The following is an 18,356-nucleotide window of genomic DNA, read 5'->3' on the forward strand; positions in this document are numbered from 1 at the left end:
ACTACCTGCAGAATTACCATCAAACTAGCTTCAGGCCCTTACCTAAGTTCAACTCCTGTTAACTGGCTTTGTCCATAGACTCATTTACCATCAGGCACTGTCACATACATAATGATGTACACAGCAGAAACATTATACCCATGCTGTCCATCCCTGGGTCTACCCCTGTGCCTTTGTCAAATTAGCTGCACTGCCACCATGCTGCATCTAATGTATCATAGTGCAAGGAGGGCTGCATTAAGAGGAAGGACATGGGTGTGTAGGAAGTTGAACCAACTTGCTCAGACAGAAGATGAAATTGAACTCTGCTAGGTCCATGAGTGCTATGCAATGTAGCACACATACACATACATCAACACGAGGAGCTATCAATGGTAACAAGAGCATAGTGTCCTGGCAATGCCATCCCTGGGTTGGTGCAAGGTCTCAGCACCGCATTGATGTATGTGAAACATGTAAGACTGGGACAGGGGAAAATTGCCATGTATAGTGCTGTCGCATGAGCACAGCAACACCCATTGCAAGGCATCACCATGCAAATGGATGCATAGGGAGGGTTGACAATGACAAGAAGGTGTCAAGCCACACAACGGATATACCTCACACCTAGAAGATATGACACAGCCAATTGCGCCAACTGGGCTTCCCTTAATGTGACATGCCGGTGGGGCATAGGGCTGATAGACTGCAACCATGATGTACAAGAACAATGTTTAGGAACTAAGATGACAATGATCCTCCAATAGCAGGTCAGTGACGCGACATATCAACTGCCACAACACAGATAGACTGATTTTCCACCATCTCATTGCAGAGGATGATGGCTCTCCTGCGGATCTGCCTGTCCTAGAAATACTGCGATGACCTGGATGACCAGCTGACAACCATCAGCCAAGAGACCCTCCAAGAAGTCCTCGTATCCCTCCAGACACCACCTCCAAAGCCACCCTCCAGACAACACCTCCAGTTGCACCCCAATAGTACGACCTGCCAGCACCGACACAGCTGAGGACTCCGAGGACCAAGGGACAAGCTTTTAGATGACAGTGGTAGGAGTCCAGCGGGAGCTGGCCAAGGAGGTGCTGGTGGGGATGCAAACTATGGCAGCCAGCCTAGAGGGTATGCACACGTGCATCGTTACGGCCACTGAAAAGCCTGCATCCAAACGAGGCACACACTCCTCAATGCATGGAGTCCAGCAGTGTCTGAGGGACATAGCTGCTGCCATGACAGAGAGGCCACAACAACTGCTCTCCCAAGCTGGCAGCAGCGGGATTGAGGACAAGCTGGACTCCGTGCACCAGGAAGTGGCCTCCCTCAGTGCAGACATGGCTGCCTACCACAGGGATGTTGCTGCTATCATCAAAAATCAGCAGCTCCTCCTTGCTGCAGTGATGCCATATGTAGTTCCACAGATGGCAGCTGCCGGGAACTGGAAGTCGACATCTCCAACCACTGAAGTGTGTGTGGCCCCCGCTACCTCCCCACCACCCCCATCAAGGGCAGAGGAGACACCACACACATCGGAGGATGAAGATGTGGAATATGTCTTTAGTCACAGAGTATCAGTACAAGACTGCAGGAGTATGGGGGCACATATCTACGCTCAAGGTTCCTACATGATGAACGACAATGCTGGTCTGATCCCCTACAAGCAATTCACCGAGTATGTCAAAAATGCTGAACACATGTATGCTTCACCCACTACATATGGCAGGAATGGCTGTGAAACAGTTTTTGGGCAATATCGTCAGCTAGGAGTAACAGTGGAACACATTGGTGTGAAACAGAGGAACTTAACCTAATCTGTAATTGCCACTGGTCAATTAAGCATGATAGGTATAAAATGTAGGCTGTTGTCAGATGTGCCACAGTGCCCAACATTCCTATACATGACCCAAACAATGACAGCTGAATTACCACACCTACCTGTCCAATACAAAGTTAACATAGTCACCTTGAGTGGTGGGTACACTGGATGGCAGATGCATAGACAAGTAGATGTGTTGTAGCTGCCAATGTGACAGCTCAGTTGTAAACAGGTGATGAACATGTCAAGAGAGGGATTAGGAGGCAGGACGGAATCCCGAGGCCAACACACAATTTTCACTGTTCACTCTAACCTAACGTAACCTATCCTAACTATACTTAACCAACAACTGACCCTAACTACTCAATGCTAAACTTACCTAACACATTTAACAACACACTCTAAACATTGCCCTCCCACCCCCCTCTTATGTTACGAGACACATGCAGGACAGCATATACTAAACTACACATATACTAACTATATCTAAACAAATATTTTTTGGGGGGGTTTCAACACATATGTGCCCCAACATTACCCCCACCCACAAAGTAACATGTATAAAGTAGAAAACCCACCTCCCAAACCCACTTATCATAACTAAACTTCTAACCTACTCCAACCTAACACTAACCCCCTAAAACTCACTATAAAACATTAAAACAAATGAGGAGGGAGGGGACAGAAATGGGGGTGAGAGTCCCCAAGCCAATCACAGCTTGGCCCTCGTAAAGTTTTTTTTGATGAACTTCAGTCTTTTAGTATTTGCTGCCGCCTCCTTCTCCAAACTGTCCAACCTTTTCAGAACCAGTGTCACGTCCCTCTGAAGATCTTGGATCATTTTCTGGTCCATGGTAGCAGGTGGCGTGGGTTATGGAACAGATGTGAAGAGTGTTGCAGCTGGGGCTGGAGAGCTGCAGAGCTGTGGAGCTTGGTCTCCTCTGTGTGACCACTGCCAGTGTGGGGCCCCCTTGGGTGAATGCTCACCATTCCCCAGTCGATCTCTCTGTGCGATAGCGGCATGGCATCCTCCGGACCCAGATTCCACTGCTAGGATTTATCTGTAGTGGACTGCCCTCTTCTGGATTGCCCACAGTTCCTCATTGCTCAGGTTGGCAGCTGTTAAATTGAGGCAGGCAACCATCAGTGTCAGCATTTTGTGGAGTATGTCCACATTACTGGCTTACACTCTACATCTAATTGCACGTGCACTCCAACTCACATTCCGGAAAAGACAATGGCCCTGATAAATGCAATGACATTGCTGCCTTAGCATCATTTCATTGACACCAAAACAACGCACAACAAGATTAGGATTTAAACCAAATTAGGTGTGCAATGACTATGTGCTAAATGTAATAATGCAAAGGCAGGGTAAACTTGACAAATATCAGGCCCAACATCCCTCATCATCTGTGTCAATTTTCAACCATACATCCCCAGTAACTTGCATATGTTATTGGGAGTTTGGGATGTAGTTGGTAACCATAAGGGTCAGTGCTGATAGGTACACCTGCAAGCCTGATCAATATGACTGTCACCTACAGTGTGAACATCACATTTACCCACAAATTTGGTATTCCTCTCCCCCTGTGTCTAAGTGGGATGGCCATGCAATCCATCATCTCAACTGTCCTGGTTATCCACCAAGGCATGCCCACTCATACATGGAGTCAGGGAGTGGACCCTATGTTAGGAGGGCTGCCAACTAGGAAGCTAGTATCATAGGTCCATCATATCTACATTTATGTGTCCATGTATAGACACCCATCAATACCTGATCTGCCAATACAATTCCTTACACACCCATATTCATGACAGCATTGACCTGCATGCTTGCCCATTACATTCCACATAAGTGTTACGTAAATGGAGTGCAAAATATGGAGCGCCATGCTGGAGGACAATTGCCCACCCAGTCCTACACATACATTACAATACAGGGATGCACCAAACTGGATTCAAAATGGTGCATCACTGTGTTGTGAGAATGATGGAGTGCCCCAGTGCCAATATTCTCACATTGTTGCACTGCTTAGTCACATATGGCCTTACATGTGGCTTGCCATCCCCTTGTTTACACAATGCTGCCCATTGAGCACCACAAGATTGAGCACCACAAGCCTCACAAGATTTGACCCTCTGCTTGTGCATGGGGAACCTTTAAATGGGACACAATGTCACTATGCAGCCTACTTTGATATCTGATCATTTAACAGCTTATCACATCTAGCATTATATGCAACACACGTGACTCACTCACACCAAACCCTACATTACTTCACAGGACACACCTTATCACACTTACTGGATACATCTGGGTCCTCAAATCTTGCCACTTTGCTGATGGCGTAGGGGGCAGGTCCACCTGCAAGACATGGATGGAAAACAATGCTTTAGTGTCATATCACTGTCACTACTTGTGGACAACAAATTACAGTGTGTAATATTTTAGAGGCCTGAGCTAGTTATCCTGGTGTAAAACAGTGCAACAGACACACCACAACAAACTCATGATGACACTGACACTCAGGTGAGTGAGAGCCACACATCTGCACACTTACACTGGGCCTGAGACTCATGTAGTGCTACACCCTGCAACAAACATATGTGGCCAATCTATGGAAGTTGGAACTCCATGGTATGAGGGGCAGTTGTGTGACAAATACATGACACTAACCTGGTGCTTTGCAAGACAATTGACACAGGTATTCAAGCTTGCCCCTCAAGGCACCCAGAGGCACTTTGTGATGGAATTGCGGCTCAATTAATAATCTGCAAAGATCATGCATTGAGTAATCCATGACTGATTTGGCAAAGTTGTCTGATGGTATCAAATGCCCCATTTCAATTGCCCCCTAAGGCAGGTAAGCCCCCTTTGCTAACATGATCGCAGGGATCATGTGTGTGAAATGATGACAATGTAGCGCTATACATACATTTCCCTACTTTGATGACACAGTCCAGGTAAATATGGTAGGCTGGCGGTGTTTTCTCGTATCATACATGACACTATGCTGGGGAACAGGTGTCACCATGGACCCTGAAATGTGTGACTTAGTGATGGTTGTGCATGATTTACCAGACATCTGACCAGCATTGGCATAATGATAGGACATGTGAACACCATGTCTAGACTGGCGCAGTTACACTTCATTCTGGTTGATTGCAACCTGTCCACAAGCATTGTATGCAGCACTCCAACACACCTGCTACTGTCATTCAAGAGAGGTGAACGTTAAATAGTATGCCAAAGGGAGACTCACCAACAGGGCCACCGATCTCCACACAAAGGTCATCAAGCAGATCCTGCTCTCTGGCCACCAGATCTGCCCAGCGATGCTTCAGCTGGTGCTCATTTCTGGTGCTCCGAAATACCCTCTTCAGGTGGTGGAGCACGTTGCTCCACCGCAGCCGCCTCGCCCCCGTCTGGTAACCTTTTATCACAAGGCCCCCCATCTCCAGCATCAACAGCAGGTAGTGGGCTACCAGCCACACAAAGCCACTCAACTCCTCCGCTCCCATCCTGGTCAACCTCCCCCTATCAGATATATTATCACAGTACAGGCTGAGCACAAGTATTTAACCCGTACTGTGCCTAGGACGAGGTGATCTCGTTCAAGGCGCAGGCTCCCCGGTGCCTTGGACGAGATCACCTCGTCCTGGTATGCAGGGATGGAAGGGGAATCGCTTCCCCTTCCACCCCCGCCCCCCGTGAGCCCCGTGGCGTCTGATGACATCAGCGCGCTTTCGCTCACTGACCTCATCAGAGGCCTTCCCTCCGGCGCTGGAAAGCTTCCAGCACCTGGGCGGAGGAGAAATGCAAAGCATTTCTCCTCCGATCACGTGGAGGGGGCAGAGAAGCCTGAAAGAAGAGGAAAGGCCTTTCCTCTCCTTTCAGGCTTCTCTGAGCATTTCTGCAGCCCGAGTAGAAATGCCACTAGACACCAGGGAATTTTTTTTGTTTTGTTATTTCAAATAAGCGGAGCAGCCCTTTGTGCAAGGGCCGCTCCTCGGGGGGCAATTTATTTCTTGGCATTTCTGCCCCCCCGGGGGCAGATCGGCCTAAAATGATTAGGCCGCTCTGCCCCCAGGGGGGGCAGAATCCACTAGACACCAGGGAAAATGTTCTTGATTGTTTTTTTTACGTTTGGGGAGCGACCCCTTGGGTAAGGGTCGCTCCGGGGAGGGGGGGGGCAATTATCATTAGGCCATTTCTGCCCCTCCTGGGGGCAGATTGTCCTTGCGATCTAACCCCAGGGGGGCAGAAACCACTAGACACAAGGGAATATATATTTTTGTGGGCTATTTGAAGTAAGGGGATCAGCCCCTTCGGCAAGGGCTGCTCCTCGGGGGAGAAATTATTTCTAGGCCATTTCTGCCCCCCCTGGGGGCAGATCAACCTAATATTATTAAGCCGATCTGCCCCTGGGGGGGGCAGAAATCCACTAGACACCAGGGATAATTTTTGTAATTGTTTAAAAAAAAAAATGTATGTTTGGGGAGCGACCCTTTGGGCAAGGGTCGCTCCGGGGGGGGGGGGGGGAATCATTATTAGGCCATTTCTGCACCCCCTGGGGGCAGATCCCCAGAAACCACTAGACAGGGCCGCTCCTCGGGGGGCAAATTATTTCTAGGCCATTTCTGCCCCCCCGGGGGGGTGGCAGAAAACCACTAGACACCAGGGATACTTTTTTTTTTGTTTACTTTTATTTTTTTATGTTTGGGGAGCGACCCCTTAGGCAAGGGTTGCTCCCGGGGGGGGGCAAATTATTATTAGGCCATTTCTGCCCCCCCGGGAGGCAGATCGGCCTAATATAATCAGGCGGATCTGCCCCCGGCGGGGCAGAAACCTCTAGACACCAGGGATATATATATTTTTTATTTACTTTATGTTTTTATGTATGGGGAGCGACCCCTTAGCCAATTGTATTTAGGCCATTTCTGCCCCCCTTGGAGGCAGATCAGCCTATTTTTGTTAGGCCAATCTTCCCCCAAAGGGGGCAGAAACCTCTAGACACCATGAATTGGTGTGTGTGTATGTGTGTGTTTTGTTTGGAGGGGGCAGCCCCCTGGGCAAGGGTCTCTCCCCATTGGGGCAACTTACTGTTGGCCATAACTGCCCCCCTTGGGGCAGACTGGCCTATTTTGGAAGGCTCATCTGCCCCCAAAGGGGGCAGAAAGCCCACCAGGGAAGATTTTTTTTTTCAAAATAAGAGGTTGGGGTTATGGCCGTACCCCCACCCCAAATAAATGGGGCCAAAGTTGTTCTGCCCACCAGTGGGCAGATTGGCCAATTACCCCCGATCTACACCCCAGGGGACAGAAAGTCTACGAGATGCCAGGGAATCAAAAAAATAAAAGAAAATAGTGGGGTGGTGGCTACCAACCAGTAAGGGCCTAGTTATGCCCTCACCTGAACTGAAGGGGCTAACAGTTTTTTAGCTCTCCCCTGCCCACTAAAACAACTTATCCCATGGCAAGCAAGAGGATATTTGATTGTTTTTGTTTTTTGTTTTACATTTGGGCCATTAGAGCTTGGTAACTCAAAATCGTCCCAATGGAATGGTGAGTGCTGCACTTTTTTTTACTTTGGGACGCTGCCAAGTAGAAAAATCCACAAGACCTAGACACATCTGAAAACTAAACATCTAGTTGATTCCAGGGTGGTGTGCTTCACATGCACCCCGCACCATCTCCTTACCCACAATGCCCTGCAAACCTGCAACTTTGCTGGAAAGCACACATTTTTCACACATTTTTGTGATGGAACCTTCCGGAATCTGCAGTAATCCACAAAATTCTTACCACCCAGCATTGTCTCATCTATACCGATAAAATTTCTGCTGCACTTGTCAGCCTAAAAATGTTTTTTTTCAAACTGCCCTTTTGGACGCACTTTGGTTCCCCCTCAATTTCGACGTGTTTTTGGCTCTTCCCTGTCACAAACACTTGGCCCACCTACACAAGTGAGGTATCATTTTTACCAGGAGACCGAGGGGAACGTTGGGTGGTAGCAAATTCGTCCCGGTGCAGTGATCCCACACAGAAATGTGGGAAAAATGTGATTTTTTAGCTAAATTTGCAGTTTGCTGAGGATTCTGGGTGAGAAAATATTGCGGGATCCACGCAAGTCACACATCCCTTGACTCCATCGGGTGTCTAGTTTTCAGAAATGTCTGGGTTTGGTAGGTTTCCCTAGATGGCTGCTGAGCCCAGGACCAAAAACGCAGGTGCCCTCCCGCAAAAATGGGTAGTTTTCTATTTGATAATTTTGATGTGTCCAGATAGTGTTTTGGGGCACTTCCTGTTACGAGTACAAGGACTACCCACACAAGTTAGGTACAATTTTTATCGAGAGACTTGGGGGAATGCTGGGTGGAAGGAAATCTGTGGCTCCTCAGATTCCAGAACTTTCTGTCACCGAAATATGAGGAAAAAGTGTTTTTTTAGCCACATTTTCAGGTTTGCAAAGGATTCTGGGTATTAGAACCTGGTGAGAGCCCGACAAGTCACCCCATCTTAGATTCCCCTAGGTCTCTACTTTTCAAAAAGGCACGGGTTTAGTAGGTTTCCCTAGGTGGCGGCTAAGCTAGAGGCCAAAATCCACAGGTATGCACTTTGCAAAAAACACATCTGTTTTCTTTGAGAAAATGTGATGTGTCAACTTTGTGTTTTGGGGCATTTCCTGTCGCGGGCACTAGGCCTACACATAAAAGTGAGGTATCATTTTTATCGGGAGACGTGGGGGAATGCTGGGTGGAAGGAAATTTGTGGCTCCTCCCAGATTCCAGAACTTTCTGTTACCAAAATGTGAGGAAAAAGTGTTTTTTAGCCACATGTTGAGGTTTGCAAAGGATTCTGGGTAACAGAACCTGGTGAGAGCTCGACAAGTCACCCTATCTTGGATTCCCCTAGGTCTCTAGATTTCAAAAATGCACCGGTTTAGTAGGTTTCCCTAGGTGCCGGCTGAGCTAGAATAGCAAAACAAGTGTTATTGCCCCTTTTCTTTCTCTACATTTTTTCCTTCCAAATATGAGACAGTGTGTAAAAAAGACGTCTATTTGAGAAATGCCATGTAATTCACATGCTAGTATGGGCACCCCAGAATTCAGAGATGTGCAAATAACCACTGCTCCGCAACTCCTTATCTTGTGCCGATTTTGGAAATACAAAAGTTTTCTTGATACCTATTTTTGACTCTTTATATTTCAACAAATGAATTGCTGTATACCCGGTATAGAATGAAAACCCACTGCAAGGTGCAGCACATTTATTGGCTCTGGGTAACTAGGATTCTTGATTAACCTACAAGTCCTATATATCCGTGCAACCAGAAGAGTCCAGCGTACGTAACGGTATATTGCTTTTTAAAATCTGACATCGCAGGAAACAGTTACAGAGTAAAATGTAGAGAAAAATGGCTGTTTTTTTACCTCAATTTCAATATTTTTTTATTTCAGTTGTTATTTTCTGTAGGAAACCTTTGTAGGATCTACACAAATTACTCATTGCTGAATGCAGAATGTTATCTACTTTTCAGAAATATTTAGGTTTCTGGGAACCAGCATTGGTTTCACACCCATTTCTGTCACTGACTGGAAGGAGGCTGAAAGCACACAAAATCGTAAAAATGGGCTATGTCCCAGTAAAATGCCAAAATTGTGTTAAAAAATTGGGTTTTCTGATTCAAGTCTGCCTGTTCCTGAAAGCTGGGAAGCTGGTGATTCTAGCACTGCAAACCCATTGTTGATGCCAATTTCAGGGGAAAAACCACAAGCCTTCTTCTGCAGCCCTTTTTTCCAATTTCTTTAAAAAAAACGAAATGTTCACTGTATTTTGGCTAATTTCTTGGTCTCCTTCAGAGGAATCCACAAAGTCTGGGTACCTCTAGCATCCCTAGGATGTTGGAAAAAAAGGATGCAAATTTGGCGTGGGCAGCTTATGTGGACAAAAAGTTATGGGGGCCTAAGCGAGAACTATTCCAAATAGGCATAAAAAGGCCATGCAGAGGAGGGGGAAAAGGCGTGGCAGCAAAGTAAAAAAATAAAATAAATATAAAGGAAACTTAAGCCCCAATAACTAATCCCAACCGACCCAATTTAACAACTATCCCGGGCAGACACGCCACCGTTCAAGTACAATTATACACAAAAAACACAAATTTAGAGACACCGGGACAAAGTACAGACAAAAATTGAACAAACAAGACAGGAGGGACACCACAAGCTACAAACCACAGGAAAATCACACCACCAACTCCAGAACACAACCACACAGTCAAAAGAGGCACAGACTGTAAAGAGAGAGTGAAGTACACCCACTGTACCATGCTTGTAAACATGATTTCCTATTTCATCAGTTCCTGTCTCGTGCATCACCTTTTCTGTTATGAGTGTATTTATATGAGGCATGTGATATTTGCATGGGTATTTTAGACGCATGACATATGTGCGTCGTTTTTATTGACGCATTACCTTTACGCTTCAAATTCACTGAAAATCAGAATTGAGAAGAGTGCGAAGTTGGAATTCATGCTTAGGGCCCATGTGTCATATACTTTACATTTGCCGATGTTTTAGATGCATTTGCAGCAAGTTTGTTTACTCAATTCCTGATTGCGTAATTTTGTTCCATTGTCTATGGATGTACCCTGTATCAACATACAAATGACATGGGATGTGTTGCAGTGTGGAATATTGTGTATGGCCACATGTGACACACCATGCAATAATGTGATGAGAGTGTGATTGGTCTGTTACACTGATGTGTGTGTTACAGAGTCAACAGCATTCAAATAGTTGCATGTCATGCATTTGTATGCATGTGTGACAACAATGTATCCACATATGTATGGCAGTCAGTACAATGCAATAGTTCTGGTTTGTGATTGTGAATTGTGTTTACTTATGTGATGTGGGAAGTTGTCTTACAGAGCATAACATTTAAGATGACATACACAGCTCAGGCATTGTTGATGATAGCTGAACAATGCTACCTAAGAAATGTTACCCAACAACTGTCTCCGTATGTAGGTTTGGGGTTTATGGTGACTTGAGTGTGGACTACAAATATGTCTGACATGTGTACATCTTTGGCACATACTGTGATTGACAAACTGTGCCTACATTCCACCCAGATTATGTTTTGACCACAAATGTTTGATTAAACTTATTGCATTTAGCAATGTTTGTTGTTTTTGTGTAGTGGACCTGCAGCCCTAGCTGCATATGTTCTCACCCATACTGATGTCCATTCCACAGACATGTCCGTGCAAAGTGTGAGGTCATGTGTACCCTGTGTCAGGATTGTGCCCCATAGCCGTAGCATGACTGATTACCATGGATGTACTGGTCAGGCCCGAATTGTTCCATTGCTAGTCATACCAGGGCTAATCATGATGACCATTGTTAGATCTGACAGCCTTAGGGTTTCCACCCCTAACTTTATGCCTGCCTCCCTCAACTTTTTGGACATTGTTTTTGTTGGTTTTCAGACTCTGCACACTTTACCACTGTAACCAGTGCTAAAGTGCATATGCTCTCTCCCTTTAAACATGGTAACATTGGATCATACCCCATTGGACTATTTCATTTACTTATAAGTCTCTAGTAGACTGCTCTAAGTGTGCCCAGGGCCTGTAGATTATATGCTACTAATGGGCCTGCAGCACTGATTGTGCCACCCACTTAAGTAGCCACTTAACCTTTTCTCAGGCCCGCCAATGCAAGGCCGGTGTGTGCAGTTTCACTGCCAATTCGACTTGCCAATTACAAGTACTTGCCAAGCCTAAAGCTCCCCTTTTTCTATATATAAGACACCCCTAAGGTATGCCCTAGGTACCCCATAGGGCAGGGTGCTGTGTAGGCAAAAGACAGGACATGTACCTTTGTAGTTTACATGTCCTGGTAGTATAAAACTCCCAAATTCATTTTTACACTGCTGTGAGGCCTGCTTCCTTCATAGGCTAACATTGGGGCTGTCTTCATATATTGTTTGAGTGGTAGCTGCTGATCTGAAAGGAGTAAGAAGATTATATTTAGTATGGCCAGAATGGTGATATGAAATTCTGCTGACTGGTGGAGTTGGATTTAATATTCCTTTTTTAGAAATGTCACTTTTAGAAAGTGAGCATTTCCCTGCACTTAAATCTTTCTGTGCCTTACAATCCACGTCTGGCTGGGTTTAGTTGACAGCTCGTTGTACATTCACTCAGACACACCCCAAACACAGGATACTCAGCCTCACTTGCATACATCTGCATTTAGAATGGGTCTTCCTGGGCTGGGAGGGTGGAAGGCCTGCTCTCTCACAAAGCACTGCCACACCCCCTACTGGGACCCTGGCAGACAGGATTGAACTGAAAGGGGACCTGGTGCACTTCTAAGCCACTCTTTGAAGTCTCCCCCACTTCAAAGGCACATTTGGGTATATAAACAGGGCCTCTGCCCCTTCCAACTCAGACACTTCTGGGAGAAGAAACTTGTAACCAGAACCTGCATACTGCCAAGAAGAACTGCCTGGCTGCCCAAAGGACTCACCTGACTGCTTTCTGTGAAGGACTGCTGCCTTGCTGTTACCCTGCTGCCTTGCTGCTCCCTGGCTGTGGTGAAGAAGTGCTCTCCGAGGGCTTGGATAGAGCTTACCTCCTGTTCCCTGAAGACTCAGGCCCAGAAAAGACTTCTCTCTTGCATCTGGAATCCTTGTGCTGCAAAAATGCGACGCACAGCTTGCTAAAAACAATGCACAATCTGCCCCAAGGTGAGAAATTCACTGCACGCCGAATCGGAACGACACAGCGCTTGTGACTTCGCTCCACAAGCCCAGGACTCCACGCACAGACCCCGGGGTGTCGGAAAACCTTGCAACCCGAAGAGGATCCATGACCGAGCGCCGGAAATCGACGCACAGCCACCTGAGCGTGGAAACTAAACAACGCATCACTGTGTGCTGCCCGAGAAATCGACGCACACCTCCTTTGTTTCTACACTTCTACTCCTCTGCGGCCCATTGCAGAGATTTTTCATGCGAACCAGGTACTTTGTGCTAAAAGAGACTTTGTTTGCTTTAAAAATACTTAAGACACTTTATATCACTTTTCAGTGATATCCTTACATTTAGTTAGTGCATCTTTTATTGTTTTGACCTGCAAATATCCAGATCAATATTATATATTTTTCTAAACATTTATGATGTATTTTTTGTGGTGCTATATTGTGTAATTGTATTTATTGCACAAATACTTTACACATTGCCTTCTAAGTTAAGCCTGACTGCTCAGTGCCAAGCTACCAGAGGGTGGGCACAGGATAATTTGGATTGTGTGTGACTTACCCTGACTAGAGTGAGTATCCTTGCTTGGACAGGGGGTAACCTGACTGCCAACCAAAGACCCTATTTCTAACATTGGTGATCAGCGGTGAGGATTGGACTTGTATTTGTGCAGGGACATACAGTAACTAAGGATTTCACTACCTACCCACAGTTGAACGTCAACTTGATTTTTATCTTTTTTCTGCTATTTCGTTTTTCCTGTCACTTTTATTTACAAAAATCCTCACTCAACATGTCTCAGGCTGGATCTCAAGCAGGAGATTTTGACCTGGCCCTGTTGGAGACATACACTGTCAAACAGCCGAAAGGGTTCTGCAGGGATATGGGAGTGCCCACCCAAGGTGCCTCCAGAAAGGAGGAATTTCAAAAGGCGCTGAGGGCCTGGGCAGAAGCCCAATCAGAGGAGGATGCTGAGGAGGAGGAGCCAGAAGATGGCTCCCCAGAGGATTTTTTGCCATCAGTGGCTGTTACTACTGCAACTGTGCCCCCTGCCAAACCAGGGAGCAGTGTCTCTGATCAAAGCTTGACCGCAGAGGAAAGGAGAGGGGAGGGAGAGTTTCAGTTTTGTGGTGGAGATGACTTAGATAAATGGTTAGCTGCTTATGAAGTTGCACTAAAGACTAATGAGGTTTGTGCAGGGCACTGGGGTACAGCTATGTGGAGTTATGTGCCAGCACTGGGGAGGGACACACTTCTCACACTGGACCCAAAGGATCAAAACTCTTACCCACTTCAGAAAGCCATTTTACTTGGCAAGTTTGGGCTGACCTCTGAGAAATACCATCAGAGGTTCAGGGACAGAACCAAACAGTCCACACAAACATGGGTAGATTTCTTTGACTTTTCCACTAAGGCACTGAATGGATGGGTGCAGGGCAGCAAAGTACATGATTATAAAGGGTTATATGACTTGATTCTGAGAGAGCATATACTCAATATTTATTTTACATAGTTGCATCAGCACTTGGTAGATAGTAAGCTGACTGACCCCAGGAAGCTTGCTGAGGAGTCGGACCTCTGGGTTAGCACCAGAGTGTCCAAAAAGGCATCTGGGGGGACTCCCACAAAGGTGTTCAGGCTTCCCAACAGAAGAAAGAGGGGGGAGAAAAACTTAAAGAAAATGAGTTCTTAAAAGGCCCCCCAAAAGAATTCCCGAGGGTGTGGATACCATTCCTTTTCTAGGTGCGCAAAGAAACCAGGGTATTTTGATAAAACATGAGGGAAATTCATCCCCAAATGCTGAGAGTGCTACCAGTATGGACACTCTAAGGGTGACTCCCAGTGTGTCAAGAGGGCACAGTCCACCACTGGACAGACACCTGGGTTGTCTAGTGTAGCTCTCGGGGGGAGACAGTCCCTGTTAGCTTTGGGGAGCAGGCAGATGTTTCCCTAGTGTCCCTGGGAGAAAGAGAGATGGTGCCTAAAGCCCACATGCCAGAAAATACTTCAAAGTATAGGCAGGGGGTCACCATTGATGGGCAAAGGGTGGAGGTTCTGCGTGACACAGGAGCCAGTATGACTACTGTCAAGAGTCAGCTGGTGTCATCAGAGCAGATAGTCCCAGATACATTCCACCAGGTCATAATCGCTGACAATCGCGAGAGTCACCTACCGGTGGCTCTGGTTCCCTTTGAGTGCAACGGGATCTCTGGTACTCTGAAAGTAGCTGTGAGTCCTGCCATGCCTGTAGATTGTCTGTTAGGCAATGATCATGAGCATACTGCCTAGAAAGAGGTAGAGCTCAGATCCCACCTGGAGATGTTAGGTTTGCCTGAGTGGGTCTGCATGACCACAGGGTCCATGGCTGTCCGGGAAGAGAGTCAAGGGTGTCTGGAGCAATGGCCCAGACAGCAGCAAAGAGGAAGGGCAAAAGGCACAGGAAACTCTCCTCAGATGTTCCCATGGTGGTGGATGAGGCCCCTGAGGAGGAGGAGGCCCTGAGGCAACTGGGGAGGACATAACTGACCTGGGTAACCTAGCTGAACTTGCTGGCTGGCATGTAGAGCGTGGGCCAACCAGGGAAGAATTCTGCAAGGCGCAAAAGGAATGCCCCACCCTTGAGGGTCTGAGGCGGCAGGCCACAGCCCAAGCAGCAGGTGACGCCTCTGGCATTCCCCATATTTACTGGGAGAATGATCTCCTTTACAGTGAGCCTAAGGTTCCAGGTCCTGGGGCAGCACGTGTGCTGGTGGTCCCCCAGTGTTACCAGGCCTTCCTACTGGGTCTGGCTCATGACATTCCCCTGGCAGGACATCTAGGCCAAGACAAGACCTTTAACAGGCTTGTCACCCATTTCCATTGGCCCAGAATGAGGTTAGCCTCAGATAATTTCTGCAGAGCTTGCCCCACCTGCCAGGCTAGTGGGAAGACAGGGAAAAAGCTTAAGGCTCCCCTGCTCCCACTCCCCTTTGTTGGCACCCCCTTTGAAAGGGTGGGCATTGATATTATTGGTCCCTTGGACCTCAAAACTGCCTTGGGCCTATTCCAAATAGGCATAAAAAGGCCATGCAGAGGAGGGGGAAAAGGCGTGGCAGCGAAGTAAAAAAATAAAATAAATATAAAGGAAACTTAAGCCCCAATAACTAATCCCAACCGACCCAATTTAACAACTATCCCGGGCAGACACGCCACCGTTCAAGTACAATTATACACAAAAAACACAAATTTAGAGACACCGGGACAAAGTACAGACAAAAATTGAACAAACAAGACAGGAGGGACACCACAAGCTACAAACCACAGGAAAATCACACCACCAACTCCAGAACACAACCACACAGTCAAAAGAGGCACAGACTGTAAAGAGAGAGTGAAGTACACCCACTGTACCATGCTTGTAAACATGATTTCCTATTTCATCAGTTCCTGTCTCGTGCATCACCTTTTCTGTTACGAGTGTATTTATATGAGGCATGTGATATTTGCATGGGTATTTTAGACGCATGACAGGGAGAGAGCACAGAAAAATGCCCTCGCTACCTTCCAACAGTTGGTGAACGGGGTCCTAGTTGGCAAGGATGCCTACTGTGCAGCCTACCTGGATGACATAGCTGTCACAGTTCCAGCTGGGAGGAACACCTGCTCCACCTCAAGGAGGTGCTTCAGGCTCTGCAACAGGCAGGCCTGACCATCAAGGCTAGTAAGTGCCAGATTGGGCAGGGTTCCGTGGTGTACTTGGGACACCTAGTAGGTGGTGGCAAGGTGCAGCCACACCAGGCCAAGATTTAAACTATCAAGGCCTGGCAACCACCTAGAACACAGACTGAAGTGAGAGCCTTTTTAGGCCTCACTGGATACTACCGCAGATTCGTCAAGGGCTATGGTACCATTGTGTCACCCTTGACAGAACTCACTTCCAAGAAACAACCTAGGTTGGTGAATTGGACAGAGGCTTGTCAGAAAGCCTTTGATTCTATGAAGGAAGCCATGTGCACGGCCCCATGCTAAAGGCCCCTGACTACTCCCAGGAATTTATTGTGCAGACAGACGCTTCAGAGCATGGCATAGGGGCTGTTCTAGCACAGCTAAATGAGGAGGGCTCAGACCAACCAGTAGCCTTTATTAGCAGAAGGCTATTACCAGAGGAACAGTGGTGGAGTGCTATTGAGAGAGAAGCATTTGCTGTGGTCTGGGCACTGAAGAAGCTGAGGCCATACCTGTTTGGGACTCACTTCCGGGTTCAGACAGATCACAGGCCCCTCAGATGGGTCATGCAGATGAGGGGTGAGAATCCAAAACTCTTGAGGTGGTCCATTTCCCTACAGGGGATGGACTTTACGGTGGAGCATCGCCCGGAGATTGACCACGCCAACGCTGATGGTCTCTCCAGATACTTCCGCCTTAGCGATGAAAGCTCCCAGGAGGTTGGGTAGCTCTCCCCACTTTCAGCTGGGGGGGACACATGTTAGACCTGACAGCCTTAGGGTGGTCACCCCTAACTTTTTGCCTGCCTCCCTCCACTTTTTGGACACTGTTTTTGCTGGTTTTTAGACTCTGCACACTTTACTACTGCTAACCAGTGCTAAAGTGCATATGCTCTCTCCCTTTAAACATGGTAACATTGGATCATACGCAATTGGACTATTTCATTCACTTATAAGTCCCTAGTAGAGTACAGGGCCTGTAGATTAAATGCTACTAGTGGGCCTGCAGCACTGATTGTGCTACCCACTTATGTAGCCCCTTAACCTTGTCTCAGACCTGCCATTGCAAGGCCTGTGTGTGCAGTTTCACTGCCAATTCGACTTGGCATTTAAAAGTACTTGCCAAGCCTAAAACTCCCCTTTTTTTACATATAAGACACCCCTAAATTATGCCCTAGGTAGCCCATAGGGCAGGGTGCTGTGTGGGCAAAAGGCAGGACATGTACCTATGTAGTTTACATGTCCTGGTAGTGTAAAACTCCTAAATTAGTTTTTACACTGCTGTGAGGCCTGCTCCCTTCATAGGCTAACAATGGGGCTGTCCTCATATATTGTTTGAGTGGTAGCTGCTGATCTGAAAGGAGTAGGAAGGTCAATGTTAGTATGGCCAGAATGGTGATATGAAATCCTGCTGACTGGTGAAGTTGGATTCAATATTGCTATTTTAGAAATGTCACTTTTAGAAAGTGAGCATTTCTCTGCACTTAAATCTTTCTGTGCCTTACAATCCGCGTCTGGCTGGGTTTAGTTGACAGCTCCTTGTGCATTCACTCAGACACACTCCAAACACAGGATACCCAGCCTCACTTGCATACATCTGCATTTTGAATGGGTCTTCCTGGGCTAGGAGGGTGGAGGACCTGCTCTCACACAAAGGACTGCCACACCCCCTCCTGGGACCCTGGCAGACATGATTGAACTGAAAGGGGACCTGGTGCACTTCTGAGACACTCTTTGAAGTCCCCCCCACTTCAAAGGCACGGTTGGGTATAAAACAGGGCCTCTGCCCTACCTCATCAGACACTTGCTGCAGAAGAAACCTGAACCAGAACCTGCATTCTGCCAAGAAGAACTGCCTGGCTGCCTAAAGGACTCACCTGACTGCTTTCTACAAAGGACTGCTGCCTTGCTGTTGCCCTGCTGCCGTGCTGAACTCTTGTCTGGCTGTAAAAGTGCTCTCCAAGGGCTTGGATAGAGCTTGCCTCCTGTTACCTGAAGTCTCAGGACCAAAAAGACTTCTCTTTTTCATTTGGACTCTTCGTGCACCGAACATTTTGATGCACAGCTTG

Source organism: Pleurodeles waltl, chromosome 11, assembly GCF_031143425.1.
Source record: "Pleurodeles waltl isolate 20211129_DDA chromosome 11, aPleWal1.hap1.20221129, whole genome shotgun sequence".
In the NCBI taxonomy this organism is placed as follows: domain Eukaryota; kingdom Metazoa; phylum Chordata; class Amphibia; order Caudata; family Salamandridae; genus Pleurodeles; species Pleurodeles waltl.